The sequence below is a fragment of the Melospiza georgiana genome, chromosome 6 (assembly GCF_028018845.1).
Source record: "Melospiza georgiana isolate bMelGeo1 chromosome 6, bMelGeo1.pri, whole genome shotgun sequence".
NCBI lineage: Eukaryota > Metazoa > Chordata > Aves > Passeriformes > Passerellidae > Melospiza > Melospiza georgiana.
The window spans coordinates 62,201,139-62,218,828 of NC_080435.1; the positions used below are offsets into that span (position 1 = coordinate 62,201,139).

Below are 17,690 nucleotides of genomic sequence, written 5' to 3' on the forward strand. Positions count from 1 at the left end.
CCCACACAGGGGACAAGAGGAAACAGCTTCCAAATGCACCAGGAGAGGTTTGGGTTGGATAATGGGACAAGTTTTTACCCAAAAAGGGCTGCTCAGTCACAGCACAGCTGCCTGGGGCAGTGCTGGAGTCCCCATCCTTGGAGGGACCAAAATCCATGTGGATGTGGCACTTGGGGACATGGAGCAGTGGTGACTTAGGCATCCTCAGCACTGTGAAAAATGCCACTTTAAAAAAAAAAAAAAAAAAAAAAAAGTTGGTTTTTTTTTTCCACTTGTTTTTAAAATTTTAAAAGTTTAATAGTAATAAAATTGTTATAAAAATAGCAATATAATTAGAGTAATAATTTAGACAATTTGGATTAGGACAATATGAGACAACAGAAACAAAGAGTTACAGACAGTCCAGGTACCTTTTCTGGGCAAAATAAGCCTGAAAAAGGCCCCACATTAACAGAGGATTAACCCTTAAAAACAACAGCCTGTTGCATATTCATACAGCTCATCCATGATGCATCAATTCCATTCAAACACAGGATTCTGGCTGGGCAGTGTCAGCTTCTTCCTCTGAATCCTGACAGTGCCTTTGAGGCAGGAAGAAGTTCATTTCTTCTGATAATGGAGCAATAAATTCTCTTCCTCTGAAAGATTCAGGTGTCCTGTGGCTGCTATCTCACTGCCAGTCCTTTCTTTAGAAAAAAACCTATCTTACATAGCACAGTTTCTATTTTAACATTGTGTTGTAACCAGAAACTGTATTTAACACAGTATTTAAGAGAATTAACACAGCATCACTTTCTAACACAACACATACAATATTCGTTTGAATATTTGCAAAAAGCCAATCATAAAATACATACATTTTTCACAAGCACCATGTTGTGTTACACCTGTATCTGTGACTCCTTTCCTCCTTAGCCTGGTTTTTGTTTTTTTTTCTTGAAAGGGTTTTCCCCGAGAAAAACCCACCTCTATTACTGAGGTAAATGTGAATTTTCCCTCCACTCCCGTCCCCTGATATTTCCTGGGTTCTTCTCCATAAATGCTCATGAATGATTCAGTGAGCCCAGCACTGGCTTCCCTGGTGACACCAGGATGGATTTCTCTGCTCCAGTGGTTCAGATTGTGGGGATGGAACCCCCTCACTCCTCCTTCTCTGTAGAAACACTGACGAGTTATTCATTACTTCCTAATTAGCCAGACATCCCTTCTTATTAAAGATTAATTTTTTTAAAAGGCAGTCATTATCTCAGCTCTTCCAAGGGTTATTGATTTATTCTTCTTCTTTTTTATTAATGGATCTACAACCTCCTCATAATCCATCCAGTGCAGTGGTTCCCCTGCCTCTCATCCTCCTTTCCCTACACCATTAATGTAGGAAACAGATTTGTAGAGAATTTTAAAAGTTTGATAGAAGGTTTATATATGTAAATTTTGAGATAAGAAATGGTAACTTAGAAATTATATGGAATAGGATAGTCATTGTTGAGAAAGAAATGGAATTAGAAATGTTTGAAAAGGTGGGTTTATAAATAAGATTAGATATTTTGGAGAAATAGAATTATGAAAGATGTATTGTAGTAGGACTTAGGAAAAGTAATTTTAGATAATTAACTTTAAAACATTTACAATATAGTGTAGCTAATGCTGATAGGCCAATAAATGCTTATAGTGTATTATAAATAGGAAATAGATGGCTTCTGATAGTAATAGCATAAATTATAACATCTGTATTCTCTCACCCTTCGCATGAGACTGAAAATTGAATAAAAGTTTTTGAACACCTCTCAGTTACCCCATCTGTGGGTCAGAACAGGGAATAATCCAACACATTCCCAGTCTCCTGCTGCCTTCAGTGCTTTTCTCACTCAGTGCCTCTCTCTGGGCTTTATTTTCCTTGGGAATCTCAGTGTGGGTTCCCAAGGGGCCACTTCCAAACATCTGCTGAGCTTGAGGGAGTGGGATTTCCGAAGAGAGCTTGGTTTTGTTTTCCTGTGGCCATTCCAGCCCCCCACCAGAGGAAGAAAAGGTGAAATTCCTCCTGTGCTCCCTGTCTCAGGTGGGATTTCTGTTTATTCTCAGTCTGGGAATGAGTTGCTTTCCCATCTCTGTAAATCCATCTCTCTCCATGTTTTGGAGCCCCTGTAATCCAGGCTGCCTTTTTGGGTATCTGCAGCACCAAATCTGCAATCTGGTTGCTGTCACATTTTGGGATAAATTCCAAATTCAGCCCTTTCCAACCTGGGATGCTGGCATCCAGCTGCAGGGGCTCAGACCCAGTGCCAGGAGGAAGGAGTTAACAGAGAAGAAAAGCTGAATTACTGTGTTTTTCCTGTGATTTCCTGCATTGGAGGGGAGATCTGAGCTCCCTAGGTGTGTTTTCCTGGCAGCATCCACCCAGCCCAGCCGTGGTGTGTGGTGCATTCCCAGTGCTCCAGTATCCATGGTGATGGGAAGGATTTCTGAAGGGCTGCACTGAAGGAAATGTGAAATCTGCTCCTTGGACCTTCCCTTCAGTGTCTTGCAGAGCAGGACTGTGTGGGGCCCAAGGGGTCTGGGTGGGCTTGCTCAGCTTTGTCCCCTCTGAAACCACAGTGGGGACAAGGTGGGAGCAGCTCTGCTCAGGCAAAAATGTTCCTGGCAGGAAAAATCTTTTTTTTTCCAGTCACAAAGCTTTGGTCATAAAAAACTTCACATTAGGAGGGACTTCAGAGCTCAACCTTCTGCCCAGAAGCAGCAGAAGTAACTGAAGGAGTTTTCCAGAGTGATGTGGGTTGGAAGGGACCTCAAATCCCATCCAGTGCCACCCCAGCCATGGCAGGGACACTTCCCACCATCCCAGGCTGCTCAAAAACCCCAATTTCCAACCTGGCCTTGGACACTTCCAGGGATCCAGGGGCAGCCACAGCTGCTCTGGGCACCCTGTGCCAGGGCTTCTCCATCCTCACAGGGCAGAATTCCTTCCCAATCTCCCATCCATCCCTGCCCCCTGGCACTGGGAGCCATTCCCTGTGTCCTGCCAGCTCTGCTGCTGAGAGCTCCACATCTTTCAGGCTGCCTGGAATCTTCCGGGTTGTATTTGTCCTGCTGAAAGCACAGATCCAAGGTGATGCTCTCCAGGGAGCATTTCCCATCCTGTTAGAAAGGGGAAGAAATGCAGCAGCAAGAGCAGGTGATTCATATTTTCCTCCTCCTCCCTGCTGCTGTGTGAATCCAGCAATGTGATTAAAAGCAGCATCAAATTAGTGATAATTAGCTGATGAGCAGAGCAGAGATGCTGCAGTGGCTGTGAGTCAGGTGGGCAGAGCTGCTGGTTCCTGGAGATGTGAGGGGGAGCGCAGGGATGCTGCTGGGGATGCTCAGGTCCCTGAAATGTGTTTTGCTGCTGGCTCTGGGCATCCTGGTTACAGCAAGGGTTTGAATGAGAGATGTGGGATTTTAGGCAGCTCTTCAAAATGCAGTTTATTGTATCCAAGATATTTCAGCAGCCCAGGGTCGTGGGTGACAGAGCTGTGCCCACAGCTGTCAGCTCCAGCTGCAGGCAGGCCTGGAGTCCCCCGTCCCTCATTCAGGCCCTTACTAATGGTGCCCCACGTTGGGCGCCACTGTAAGAGCCTGAATGAGGGATGTGGGACTCCAGGGGCTCTCCAAATGCAGTTTATTGTACCCAAGGTGTCACAGCAGCCCAGGGCCGTGGGTGACAGAGCTGTGCCCACAGCTGTCAGCTCCAGCTGCAGGCAGGCCTGGAGTCCCCCATCCCTCATTCAGGCTCTTTCTAATGGTGCCCCACGTTGGGCGCCACTGTAAGAGCCTGAATGAGGGATGTGGGACTCCAGGGGCTCTCCAAATGCAGTTTATTGTACCCAAGGTGTCACAGCAGCCCAGGACCGTGGGTGACAGAGCTGTGCCCACAGCTGTCAGCTCCAGCTGCAGGCAGCCCTGGACACCCTTAGTTTAGGTCACAATGCATTATAGACTTTTCTGTGCTGAACATCTTCATACAGCAGAACCAATCTATACCTTAATTTTTACCTATAGCCCATCATAACTGCTGTAATTACCATAACTACTGTAATCACCATATTCATGTCACTGTTCTCCAGTCACTAAAAGTTAGCACATTACAGTTTAAGCTAGAAGATATTTTTCAGTTTTTTTGCAGTAGAAAATTCTGAGACCTTTTTTCTACTTGCAACATCAGCAAGCTTGTTTGCTTGTGTTATTTTTCTGCTTAGTAAAAACTTCTTCTTGTTTGGGGTGGGTTTATCCTTTGCTCTAAGCCATAAAAACCCCTTCTAACTAACATACCCTTTGCCTCCTTGGTCATCCAGTAAGACTGGCTCAGCAATTCTTTTCTTCTGGATCAAAACTTGCTTCCATCTCTATTCCTTCTTCAGATTTTACATTCAAAAAGTCTTCTGCTAAGCATAGATATCTGTGGGACTTTCTTGTCAAACTTTCGTCCTTCCCAAGAGGTCACCCAGAACATCTCAGGAGGTTTAAGTTGTCACTTTTGTGCTCTTCAGGCACTCACTGTGGAGCACCAGAGTTTTAAAGCACTGGCCACCAGGGGCAATGTTGAGTGAAACACCAAAATTATGTTTTTAAGAGAACCCACATGGTCCTAAAAATGTGCCAGGCAAGCAGAGGGAGGGGCTTGCTGTGTGCTTGGAGGTCAGGGACACCTTCCGCTATCCCAGACTGCTCCAAGCCCTGTCCAACCTGGTCCTGGACACTTCCAGGGATCTGGGCACCCTCTGCCAGGGCTTCCCCACCCTCCCAGGGAAAAATTTCTTCCATATATTGAACTTAAATCTCTCCTCTTTCAGCTGAAATCCATTCTACCTTGTCCTGTCCCTCCATCCCTTGCCCAAATCCCTCTCCAGCTCTTCTGGAGCCCCTTCAGACCCTGGAGAGGGCTCTGAGCTCTCCCTGGAGCCTCCTCCAGCCTGGACTCTCCCAGCCTTCATGGTCACCACCCAGCCACTCACAGCCATGGGATGTGTTCCTTTCCCTTCTTGCCTCAGTGATTGCTCAGAACTGGAGAATTCAATACAATTTGCATTTCTAGGCAATTAAATGTCAAAGCAAAGTCAAGATGCTGGCGAGCTGTCAAGGCTGTTTATGGCTGAGGCTGGCTCCAGAGCCCAGATGGTAATTAAAGCTGTAGGACAAGACAAAAGGATGGTCAGGACACTCCCTGCAGGAAGAGGAATTGCCCCACAGGGCTCTCAGCCCTGGGTTAGGGCCAGGACTGGGGAAAAAATCATTGTTTATGCACTTAATCAGGTTTAAATTTAATGTAATCAGATTTCAAGACTTAATGCAATAATGGGATGGGAGAGCTGAAGTGTGAGTAACCACTGGAGAGGGATTGGAGCAGATGGAGCAGAATTTTAAGGCAGGAAGCAGCAGATCTGCAGGGTGCACATTCCTGGGTGTGCCTGGACCACAAACACTGCCTGGATGGAGTTGGAGGAGAAGCTGCTTGGTGCTCACAGGCAGTGGTGACCACATCTGTGTGTTCCTGTGCTAATTCTACCCCAAAACCTGGGTGTGCCCATCCCCTGACAGCTTCATGGCCTTGTTTTGTCCACAGCACCTTTATCCTGTACAGGACACAGATCTTTACTCATGAGATCATGACCCAAGTGTTTGCTTCCACGTTTTCTTCATCCAGCATGGAGAAGAGCTGTGTCTGAAGAGACAGTGTTTGCCTGCTGAGACTTCCCTCACCACTCACAGCAATGTCCTCCAGATCTTTTTCTTTTTTTTTTTTTTTTTTTTTTTTTGAGTAGAAAGATGCAGCAGTGATTTGTGTCCTTCAAACTCAGCAGGAACCAACCCTTTCCCTAGCACTGACCTGGTTGGGAGTGGTTTGGGTTGGGAGTGGTTTAGGTTGGAAAAAATGGTTTGGTTGGAAGTGATTTGGGTTGGGAATAGTTTAGGTTGGAAATGGTTTAGATTGGAAGAAGTGGTTTGGGTTGGGAGTGATTTGGGTTGGAAATGGTTTGGGTTGGAAGAGATTTACATGGGAAGTGGTTTAGGTTGCAAGAAGTGGTTTGGGTTGGAAGTGGTTTGATTTGGGAATAATTTAGGTTGGAAGAAGTGGTTTGGGTTTGAATTGGTTTTGGTGGAAGTGGTTTGGGTTGAAAGAAGTAGTTTAGGTTGGAAGTGGTTTATTTCAGAAGTGATTTAGGCTGGAAGTGGTTTGGGTTGGGAGTGGTTTAGGTTGGATGTGGTTTGAGTTAAAATTGGTTTAGTTTGGAAGTGGTTTTGTTTGGGAATGGTTTGGGTTGGGAGTGGTTTAGTTTGGAAGTGGTTTGGGTTGGAATTGGTTTTGGTGGAAGCAGTTTGGATTAGAAGAAATGGTTTAGGTTGGGAGTGGTTTAGGTTGGAAGAAATGTTTTGGGATGGAGTGGTTTAGGTTGAAAGTGGTTTAGATTGGAATTGGTTTAGGTTGGAAGAAGTGGTTTGGGTTGGAATTGGTTTAGGTTAGAAGAAGTGGTTTGGGTTGGAAGTGGCTTATTTCAGAAGTGATTTAGGCTGGAAGTGGTTTGGGTTGGGAGTAGTTTCGTTTGGATGTGGTTTAGGTTAAATGTGGTTTGGGTTAGAACTGGTTTAGTTTGGAAGTAGTTTGGGTGTCACAGATATATTTTATGAAGAATCCTTTCGTTAGGATCTTTTTTCCTGAGAAGCTGAGAGGCCTCAAAATCAAAATGTAAACAATGATTATCAGCTGCTGTGGGATGCAACAGGTGCATCTGTGATTGGTCTCATGTGGTTGTTTTTAATTAATGGCCAATCACAGTCCAGCTGTCTCGGACTCTCTGGTCAGTCACAAGATTTTATCATCATTTCATTCTTTTCTATTCCTTGTTAGCCTTCTGATGAAATCCTTTCTTCTATTTTTTTTAGTATAGTTTTAATATAATATATGTCATAAAATAATAAATCAGCCTTCTGAAACATGGAGTCAACATTCTCATCTCTTCCCTTGTCCTGGGACCCCTGTGAACATCACCACAGTTTGGGTTGGGAGTGGTTTAGTTTGGAAGTAGTTTTTGGTTGGAATTGGTTTTGGTAGAAGTGGTTGATGTTGGAAGAAGTGGTTTAGGTTGGAAGTGGTTTGGGTTAGAATTGGTTTAGGTTGGGAGAGGTTTAGCCTGGACATGGTTTAGGTTGGAAGTGGTTTAGGTTGAAATTGGTTTAATTTGGAAGTGGTTGAAAGCTCCTTGACCTTCTCTGGCAGTCATTCCCCCAGCACTCATTTGTCCTGCATAAATAGGAGCATTTCACAGCAATCCCTGAGGAGCTCATTTCCTTCTGGATGAGCTCAAACCCTCAGGCCTGAAGCAGAAGGGAGGTCAAGTGGAGCAGTGCTTTTTTAGGGAGATGACAGCAGGTTGCTGAGGAAGAGAGAGGAGTTTGCTGCCTCCAGGATATAATTAAGGATGGCCATGACACTATCAGTGCTTTGCATCCTACTTTTCGTGTTGTGGGAATCCTTGGGAAGAGCTGAGGTGCCAGACCATGGCTGCTCTGTCCCTAAATCTTTTTTTTTTTTTTTTTTTTTTTGTTTGTTTGTTTGTTTTTCTCTTAATTCTAAAACTGGTGGGAGTTCATAGCTGGAAACACAGAATGGTTTGGGTTGGAAGGGATCTTCAAGCCTGTCCCATTCCAACCCTCTGCTCATGGCAGGGACATCTCCCACTGTCCCAGGGTGCTCCAAGCCTGGCCTTGGGCACTGCCAGGGATCCAGGGACAGCCACAGCTGCTCTGGCAATTCCAGCCCAGCCAGGAATTCCCAATTCCCAATCTCCCACCCATCCCTGCCCTCTGGCACTGGGAGCCATTCCCTGGCTCCTGTCCCTCCATCCCTTGTCCCCAGTCCCTCTCCAGCTCTCCTGGAGCCCCTTCAGGCCCTGCCAGGGGCTCTGAGCTCTCCCTGGAGCCTTCTCCTCTCCAGGGGAACATTCCCAACTCTCCCAGCCTGGCTTCAGCCCTGGAGCAGCTCTGTGGCTCCTTTGGACTCTCTTCAGCACATCCACATCCTTCTGATCCACTTCCCTTTTGTTCAGCCTCCTCCACTGCCCCTTATTTAATCCCAAACCTCCTGCAGAGGCAAATCCCTCTCTGCTGTGCCCTGGGATGTCCCTGGAGATGACACACTGGGACTTTTTGTGTGGCCACTGGTCCCTGTGAGGGTGACCCAGAGGGAGTTGTGAGCTCTGCACCTCAGAGGGCAGCACTGGAGGAACCAATGGAATCCCTGGAGCTGACCCTGGAGCTGAGGACAGCACAGCTGAGTCTTTAATACCCATTCCCTTCTGTCTGCTGCCCCGTGGTGAGGGGAATCCAGGGCTCTGAGGCTTAGGAGTGAAGGGAAAATGCCACAAGGAGCAGGGATCAGCCATGGGGGGATTAGCTGCTAAGCAGCCTGCTCAGGAATTGCAGCTCTGGCTCCATTAAGGGCCTTTCTCTCTAATTAAGGCTCTGCAATGAATTTGTTGCTTATTAAGAACAACAGGAATGCTCTTTCTGTGGCTGCCTGAGATGGGAGAGGTCTTTCTTGAGGATCAGGAATATTGGGAACTGGGAATTCCTGGCTGGGAGGGTGGGGAGGGGCTGGGGTAGAATTCCCAGAGCAGCTGTGGCTGCCCCTGGATCCCTGAAGTGCCCAAGGCCAGGCCCCTGCAGGATCCCAGGACACAAGGAGCAGCCCTTAGCAAAGTTGGGGCTCTTCTTGCCAGGGCTCAGCTCCCCAAAAAAGCCAGACTCAACTCCAATGGATTTGGAATTCTCTTCTCCTGATTCTCCACCCTGATGTCTGTGCAGGGCTGCAGCACCTCCTCTCAGGGACACAACCTAAAGCATGGAGAGTGAACTTCATCACCAACTCACCCAACAAGGGGATATTTGGAGTTTTTACTTTCTGTCCTTACCTCGTTTCCCCTCTCTGTGCCTGTGGGAGAGCAGCAGCTCCTGGCTGAGTTTTTCTCAGCATCCCTGTAACAGATCCTGCAGTTCTGCCTGTGCTTTCAAAGGGCCCTGTGTCAGGTGCTGGCAGGGAAAAGCTAAGATCATTTTCTGTTGATCATTAGTGAAGCAAGCCAGGAATTAATTGGACAAAATCAAAGGGCTGTTGCGAGGTGCTTACATTTCTTCTCCCCAAAAATCAAAGCAAAGACTGGATCCTGTATCAAAGCAAGGACAGAGAATCTTTAATACATCCTCACAGCCAGGAGCAGCCCAGGACATCCCAGAACTCTGGTATTTGTTCGGCCTAAACACCATGGACAGCCAAAAAAGTCAAATTAGTGATCCACACTGAGTGTCCCTGAGGGCAAAACTGGCCTTGCTTGGCTTCAGCCAACCTGGAAGTTAGACTTGATGATCTTGGAGGTGTCTTCCAACCTTTTAATGATTCTTGGATTCATCAAGGAATCCTCCTAGAGCATTTTCCAGGGGGATGAGATAAAATGAGGCTGATCCCACTGCAGTGCCTGAGGTGGGGAGGGTCACTGCAGCTCTGATGCAATCTGGTAACTTCACCTGGTGCCTCCATGGGTTTGGAGGGCTGGTGTCTCACAGGCGACTTAGGTTTGTGTCTTCTGCTGGGGGACTCACAGAATTCACAGAATAATCACTGGGTTGGGAGAGACCTTCAAGATCATGGAGTCCAGCTCAGCCCTGGCACCCAGTGCCACATCCAGGCTTTGTTAAACACACCCAGGGGTGGTGACTCCACCACCTCCCTGGGCAGCCATTCCAGAACTTTATCACTCATTTTGTGAAAAACTTTTTCCTAATATCCAACCTATTATCTCAGCCTGTCATATCAACCAAAATCTCAGCCACAGCTTGAGCCTGTGTCCTCTGGTTCTGTCACCAGAGAACCTCTGGTTCAATCCCACCTGAGAGTTTTGCATTCCTGGTTATTGTATTTTCAGGGTCCCCCGAGGCAGAGAGGAAGGAATGATGAATCTGACTCCATGTTCTTAAAAGGCTAATTTAATATTTTTAGGTACTATATTATATTAAAGAATACTAAACTAAACTATACTAAAGAATACAGAAAGGATACTTACAGAAGGCTAAAAAGATAATAATGAAAACTCGTGACTCTTTCCAGAGCCCTGACACAGCTTGGCCCTGATTGGCCAAAGAGTGAAAACAACTCCCAGCAGAATCCAATGGAACAATCACCTGTGGGTGAACAATCTCCAAATTCCAGCTGAGCAAAACAAAGGAGAAGCAAATCAGATGATTGGTTTCCTTTTTCTCTGAGGCTTTTCAACTTCCCAGGAGAAAAATTGTGGGTGAAGGGATTTTTCCAGAGAATGTGAATGCCACACCTGGTTTGCCCCTCAAAGACATGGGATCTGAGAGCAGGTATGCTGGAATTTGGGGGCTCTTTCTCCCAAATCCTGCTGAGGAATCACTGCAGGCTGCAGGGCAGCAGCTGGCCTGGCCTGGGAGCCAGGGAATAGCAGGTCCAAGTGAGCACAAGGATTCCCAGCAGGAACAAAATGCTTTAAACACTTTTGCTGTTCTATTTCTGCAGCGTGTGACCTGTCCCTGAGCATCCCAGGCATTCCAGCCAGGCCCTCACCCATATGGCTCCTGGCAGGAGGGCTGCAGCCCAGATTTGTTCTTTCACAGCTCTGACATAATTGTTTTGTGCCTCAGAATCCATGGCAAGAGAAGAAATGCTGGGTTTTACCCTCCTGCTTCCAGGAGATTGCAGTGCAGGGCTTGGCGACCAAATAATTTTTAAAATATTAAAAATCTCCTTTCAGGGATGACCCCAAAGCTGGGGGCTGGTCAGGGTGTGGGGTGAGGGGCTCTGGGCAGCCAGCTGGCCTGGGCAAGCGCAGATGGATGGCAGACACTGCCACTGCTGCGGGATTGTCACTGTCACCAGGCTGGATAAACCCTAAACCCAGCATGGCCTGGGAGAGCACCGAGCCTGCCCAGGGCCAGGGGACCCCACATGGGAGGCAGTGAAAGGCTTTCAGTAAGGTCATGCTTGAAAAGAATCCATCCTTGCTTTATTTGCAGGCTGGAGCTTTGAATCAGCTGTGCCTGCTGAGGGAACACAGTGCCCCTGTGTGTGCCTGAACAAAGCCAGGCCAGGGCCATCTGTGCAGCCCAGGCACAGCACACGGGGCTGGGGCTCCAGCTCTGCCTGGGCTCTGCCAGCACCACCCCACAGCGAGCTCAGGCCACCCTCGGGCGGGGGGAATTTTGGAAAGAATTCCATTTATTTTTAATAAATTTTTACAATTTATTTATCTTTCTGTATAAGCAGGAAGGGTGAGTTGGGCTCACATCTTCACTGTTCAGAAGGTCCCAAGACCCCTTTTAAGGATTTATTGACCAATAAAACACAAGGCTATTTATGTTTTTGACCCAATCCTTACATATTTCTGCTTATTTCTTCTACATTGTAAGCTTTCTTAGCCAATCCTGTTATGGCACAGAAACCCACAGTGTTGCATTCTAAACTCCTTGTTTATCTCTGGAACTACTTTTATTTCTATATCTTGAACTCTAAAACTCTGTACTTTCTTCTTCTTAACTTTAAACTACAAATCCACATTCTCACTTCTAGCACCTCAGTTTGGAGCCTTTTCCAAGGCTTTATGGAGCTGCTCTCCCAGGGGCTGTCCCACCTGAGGATTTACATTTCACCTCCCTCCTGCACACCTCAGATTCCCTGGGGTAACTGCAGTGAAGGAGGAGAACCAAGGCCCCTGAGGAAGGCAGCAGGGGAGTGGGATCCATGCCTAAAAATTCCTTTTTCTCCTACAGTTTGCACCCAGGTTTGTGCTCACAAACCTGCCTCTGTCTGTGTGTCCTTCTGGTGACAAGTGTAGGCACTTCCTTGATTTGTTGTTTGATTTGCAGCTTTTTGGCAGGCTGGGATATTGTATTTGGGGGGTGCCCCATGGCAGGAAGGAATGATGCATCTGACTCCATGTTCTCAGAAGGCTCATTTATTATTTTATGATACTATATTATATTAAAGAATACTAAACTAAACTATACTAAAAAATACAGGAAGGATTACTTGCAGAAGGCTAAAAAGATAATAATGAAAACTGGTGACTCTTTCCAGAGCCCCAACACAGCCTGGCCCTGATTGGCCAAAGAGTGAAAACAACTCAGAGCAGAATCCAATGGAACAATCACCTGGGGGTAAACAATCTCCAAACACATTCCACATGAGCACAACACAGGAGAAGCAAATGAGATAAGAATTGTTTTCCTTTTTCTCTGAGGCTCCTCAGCTTCCCAGGAGAAGGATCCTGGGTGAAGGGATTTTTCAGAAAATGTGACTGCCACACTGGGATCACGTCTTCTTGTAGAAAACCAGGGAAAGCTGAGCTGGAGCCATGTGAAATGCTCAGCAGCAGTGGTGGAACTTTGGCAGAGGGACAATTCAGCCCCTGTTCCTGTCATCTGCTTTGGCTCAGTTACACACATTTGCAGCTGAGATTGGAGAATCACAGCATCAAGGAGTGGTTTGGGTTGGATAGGATGTTCAGGACAATCTCATCCCACTTCTGTGGCATTCACATTCTCTGGAAAAATCCTTTCGCCCAGGATTTTTCTCCTGGGAAGCTGAGAAGCCTCAGAGAAAAGGAAAACAATAATTATCTGATTTGCTTCTCCTGTGTTGTGCTCATGTGGAATGTGTTTGGAGATTGTTTACCCACAGGTGATTGTTTCATGGGATTCTGCTGTGAGTTGTTTTCACTCTTTGGCCAATCAGGGCCAAGCTGTGTTGCCCTGGAGTTTTCATTATTATCTTTTTAGCATTGAGTGAGTATCCTTTCTGTATTCTTTAGTATAGTTTAGTTTAGTAATCTTTAATATAATGTGTAATGTAATCATAAAAAAATAAATTACCCTTCTGAGAGCATGGAGTCAGATTCATCATTCCTTCCTTCATTGGGGCACCCCACAAATCCAATATACTTCCACCTAGTCCAGGTTGCTGCAAGTCCCATCCAACCTTGAGCTGGAGAGGGACTGGGGACAAGGGATGGAGGGACAGGACACAGGAAATGGCTTCCAATGCCAGAGGACAGGGATGGATGGGATTTTGGGAACTGGGAATTCCTGATTGGGAGGGTGATGTGTCATTATAGGACACAAAATAAAATGACACAGACACGCAACGCTCTAAGGTAAAAAGGAGGGAAGTTTAATTTCTGACTCTAACATTTATAGATTTCTAAAAGTGACAGTGGATTGGAGGGTGACAGTGCCACCTCTCCAGTGACACTGGACAAACCAACCGTCCATCAAATTTCTCTTCTTCTAGAAAAGAATGCAAAACAATCAGTTATTTACATAAAGTGTGTAAAAACATTTGTTATAAAAATGTAAACATCAGAAGGCTTAAAAAAAAAACCAAGGCAACAGTGGTGAAAGGCTGAGATGGAATTCCAGAGCAGCTGTGGCTGCCCCTGGATCCTGGCAGTGTCCCAGACCAGGCCCCTGCAGGGTCCCAGGACATGGCACTGTCTGACCCCTCAATCTCAAGGGGCAGGATCAGCCCAGGCTGCAGCTCCTGGTTCCTTTCCAAGGGCAGCCTTGAATCCAGAGGTCAGGCACTGGAGCCAAAAGCCAATTAGCAGCAGTTTAGCTTCATCAACTTCCTGACTGAATGCGAGTTTTAATTAAACGTCCCATTTTAATTAGGCAGCCACCACGTACAGGGGGCTGGCCTCAAGACTCAAAGGCTGCAGGTCCTGTGCCTTAATTAAAAGGAAGATTCACATGAGTTCAACTCCAGCATCTGTGACAGCTCCTGATCCTTTGGAGGGCAGGAGAACAGCTGGGAACAGCTCCTGCCCTGCCATGGGGTTCTGTCATGGTGTTCAGTGAAGGAAGAGATGAGAATCTTGACTCCATGCTTCAGAAGGCTGATTTATTACTTTATAATAATTACATTAAAGAATATTATAATACATGTCAAATATTATTAAATTATTATATTATGGAATACTATAGTATACTAAAGAATACAGAAAGGATACTTACTGAATACAAAAAAAATAATAATGAAAACTCGTGACTCTTTCCAGAGTCTTGACACAGCTTGACACTTATTGGCCAAAGAGTGAAAACAACTCCCAGCAGAACCCATTGGAACAATCACCTGTGGGTAAACAATCTCCAAACACATTCCACATGTGAGCACAACACAGGAGAAGCAAATGAGATAAGAATTGTTTTCCTTTTCTCTGAGGATCCTCAGCTTCCCAGGAGAACAATCCTGGGCAAAGGGATTTTTCCAGGGAATGTGAATGCCACATTCTGCACTGGCTGCTGCCATCCCTGTGTGGGGACAAGGCAGAATGAGAGAGTGACAGAAATGCCTTTGTCAGCCTGCCTGGGAAGGAGGAGGGTTATGGAGCTATTAGTGAGCACAAAGAGAGGACAGATTCTCTCCTGAGTGCTCTGGGGACAGAAAGATTTAAATGCTTAGCTGCCATTAATGCTGATGTGAATCACAGAGGTCTCTTCTTACTGCCTTGGACTGGGAGCATTGAGAAAAGAGGGCAGCTTTCCACAAAGAATTAATTCCCTTGATTTTAAGGCACCAGAAAATGGGATTTTTCTTCATTTCAGACTCATTAATTCCCCTGCCTGTGCTGGTTGAGGGCTGGGCTCAGCTCCACTCCAGCCCCCCATGGTGGTGTCCCCAGAGCAGGGTTCCCGACCCCAAAAAGCCACAATGATTTTGTTGTCGTGTGGAGATGCAAAGTGCAGCACTCCAGGTTGCTGCAGCGTGCCAGAAATACTCACAGTTATTTGAATACATCACACAATATTCCTTTTGTGGAGGAATAAAATGCCTAAAGGAGCTCCAGGAGAGCTGGAGAGGTGTTGAGTTTGTGAGGGTCCCCAGGATGAGGTGAGAGATGAGTATTTGACTCCATAGTCTTAGAAGGCTGATTTATTATTTTATTATATTTATATTTATATTTATATTTATATTTATATTTATATTTATATATAATTATATAAAATATGATATATTAATTATATATTATATTAATTTTATAATTATATTATTTTAAAATTTTATATAAATATTATATTGTATTATATTATATTATATTACTATACTAAAACTGTACTAAAGAAAGAGAAGAATACAGACAGAAGGCTTAACAAGAATGAATAATAAAAAGCTGTGACTGACTCCTCAGAGTCTGACACAGCTGGCTGTGATTGGTCATTAAATAAAAACAATTCACATGAAACCAATCAAACAATGACCACAGTCTCCAGACCACATTCCAAAGCAGCAAACACAGGAGAAGCAATCAGATAATTCTTGTTTTCATTTTTTTCTGAGGCTTCTCAGCTTCCCAGGAGAAGAAATCCTGGTGAAGGGATTTTTCAGACAATGTGACAGTGACAGAGAGGGACTGGGGACAAGGGATGAAGTGACAGGACAAGGGAGAATGGATTCCATTCAAACCCATCTGGAGATGGGAATGAAGCTCTGCTGGGGAAAAGCCAAACCTTGGAGCTCCTGTGCCCACCCATGTTTAGGAACGGTCCTGAAAATTCTGGAAATCCTTAAAATTCTGGGGAAATTACACTTTTCAGACTAGATAATGCTCTTCCCTCACTTGCCGTGGAGGCATCAGGAATACCTGGAGCAGGGGGAAGGGCTGAGCTGAGACAGAGGTGCAGGGAGCCCACAGGCAGGGATGCTCTGAGCTCCTGGACCATATTTTTGTGAGGGCTCCCAGCTTGCTGCACCAGGGGAGCTGCTGTGCTGTGAGTCTGGGGGTGCCTGGGGTGGAGGAACCTGCGTGGACAGCACACACAGGCACCACAGAGCTCTTATTAAATTTTAAGCCCGCTTTTAAAAACCTTTCCCATCAGGAAAGCCTCAAAGAATTATGCTGATCTAAAGATATCCTTTATGAAATTCATGTTAATGGGGGAAAAAAAAAAGCCTTTTAAAGACATTAAAGGGAAAAAAAAAAAAAAAAAAACACAAACCCAACATGCTGCAATTTTAATGAGGAGCTTGTAAACACAACCAACCCCTGCTGATTTTTTCCATTAATTGCCTGTGTTATCAGGGACCTGGGCCCTGCAGCAGCGCAGCTCTCAGCAAAACACCTTGCAGGGCTTGGGGCATCTCCCCAGACCCAGCAGGGCTGAGGAAGGTGATGGAGGCTCTGCAAGAGGCAGGGCTGGTTGTCCCTGCAGGGCCCTGACCTTGCCTGGGGAGGGAGGAGGGATGGGGGAACTGCTGAGCTGAGTTAGCAATCCCATTTCCATTAGAGATGCATTCCCTGATTAGCTCCACATCCCAAGGATAAATTACAAAGGGAATGCAGGAAGCACTCGGGTGAGATTAAAGTCTCCCCGGGAAGCAGCAGCGAGGTCATTTTCTGGGCCATTATTTCTGGGCCATTAAAGGGCTGCCACGGCTCTCCTCAGTAGCAGAGCTGGGTTTTACTCTTGATTTCATCCCAGAAGGAGCAGAGCCCTTCTCTGTTGTATTTGTGGGGTTCCCAGACAAAGGAAGGAATGATGAATCTGACTCCATGTTCTCAGAAGGCAAATGTATTATTTTAAGGTATCATATATATTAAAATATTTATATTATTATATATAAGTATATAAAATAATAAATTTATATACATATATTATATGTATATAAAGGTATTAAATTTTCTTTATTATATATAATATATAGATATTATATGTTATATAATATATAATATTATATAGTATTATGTCATATGTATTTATATTATATTATATTATATTACATTATATTATATTATATTATATTATATTATATTATATTATATTATATTATATTATATTATATTATATTATATTATATTATATTATATTATATTATATTATATATACTAAACTATACTAAAGAATACAGAAAGAACACTTACAGAAGGCTAAAAAGATAATAATGAAAACTCATGACTCTTTCTAGAACCTCCACACAGCTTGACCTTGATTGGTCATTAAGTCAAAACAATTCACATGAGACCAATGAAACAATCACCTGTTGGATAAAAAATCTCGAAACACATTCCACATGAGCACAACACAGGAGAAGCAAATGAGATAAGAATTGTTTTCCTTTTTCTCTGAGGCTTCTCAGCTTCCCAGGAGAAGAATCCTGGGCAAAGGGATTTTTTCAGGGAATGTGAATGTGACATTTCTCCCCTCTCCCATCTCATTTCCCCTCTCCCACACTGGCATCCAGGGGGGCACAGCCCAGTGCCCACACCCTGATCCCTGGAAGGATGGGCACAGCAGAATTTTGGAGATTTGGGCACATCAGCCACCATCCCAGCACCTTTCCGTGTCTGCCTCAAGGAAGGATCACCCCCCCCAAATCCACGGGGTGTCTGCAGCCAATTTGCAGCCCACAAAAGAGGCAAAATCTCTCCCAGAGGAAAATTGCTGAGGGTGGTTTGGGCAGCTCTTGAGATAATCCACACACTGCTGTGATGGCAGAAGGGGGAGATGGGGAAGATTCCTTAGTGTTCAGAAAGAGCCATGGAAATGAAAAAGAAAAAGCATTTGATGAACATAATGATTGCTATTACCACGTTCTGCTGCTCAGGGCCAGGGCTGTGGGAGTGTTCCCACTCCAAAGGGAGAAGGAACAG

The 17,690-nt window shown here is 45.3% G+C and overlaps 1 protein-coding gene across 3 annotated transcripts in view; it reads left to right on the forward strand.

Moving 5' to 3' along the window:
- The window catches only part of TRIM9 (tripartite motif containing 9), a 67,922-nt gene that overhangs the window by 16,545 nt on the left and 33,687 nt on the right, over nucleotides 1-17,690 (forward strand). The window lies entirely within an intron of this gene.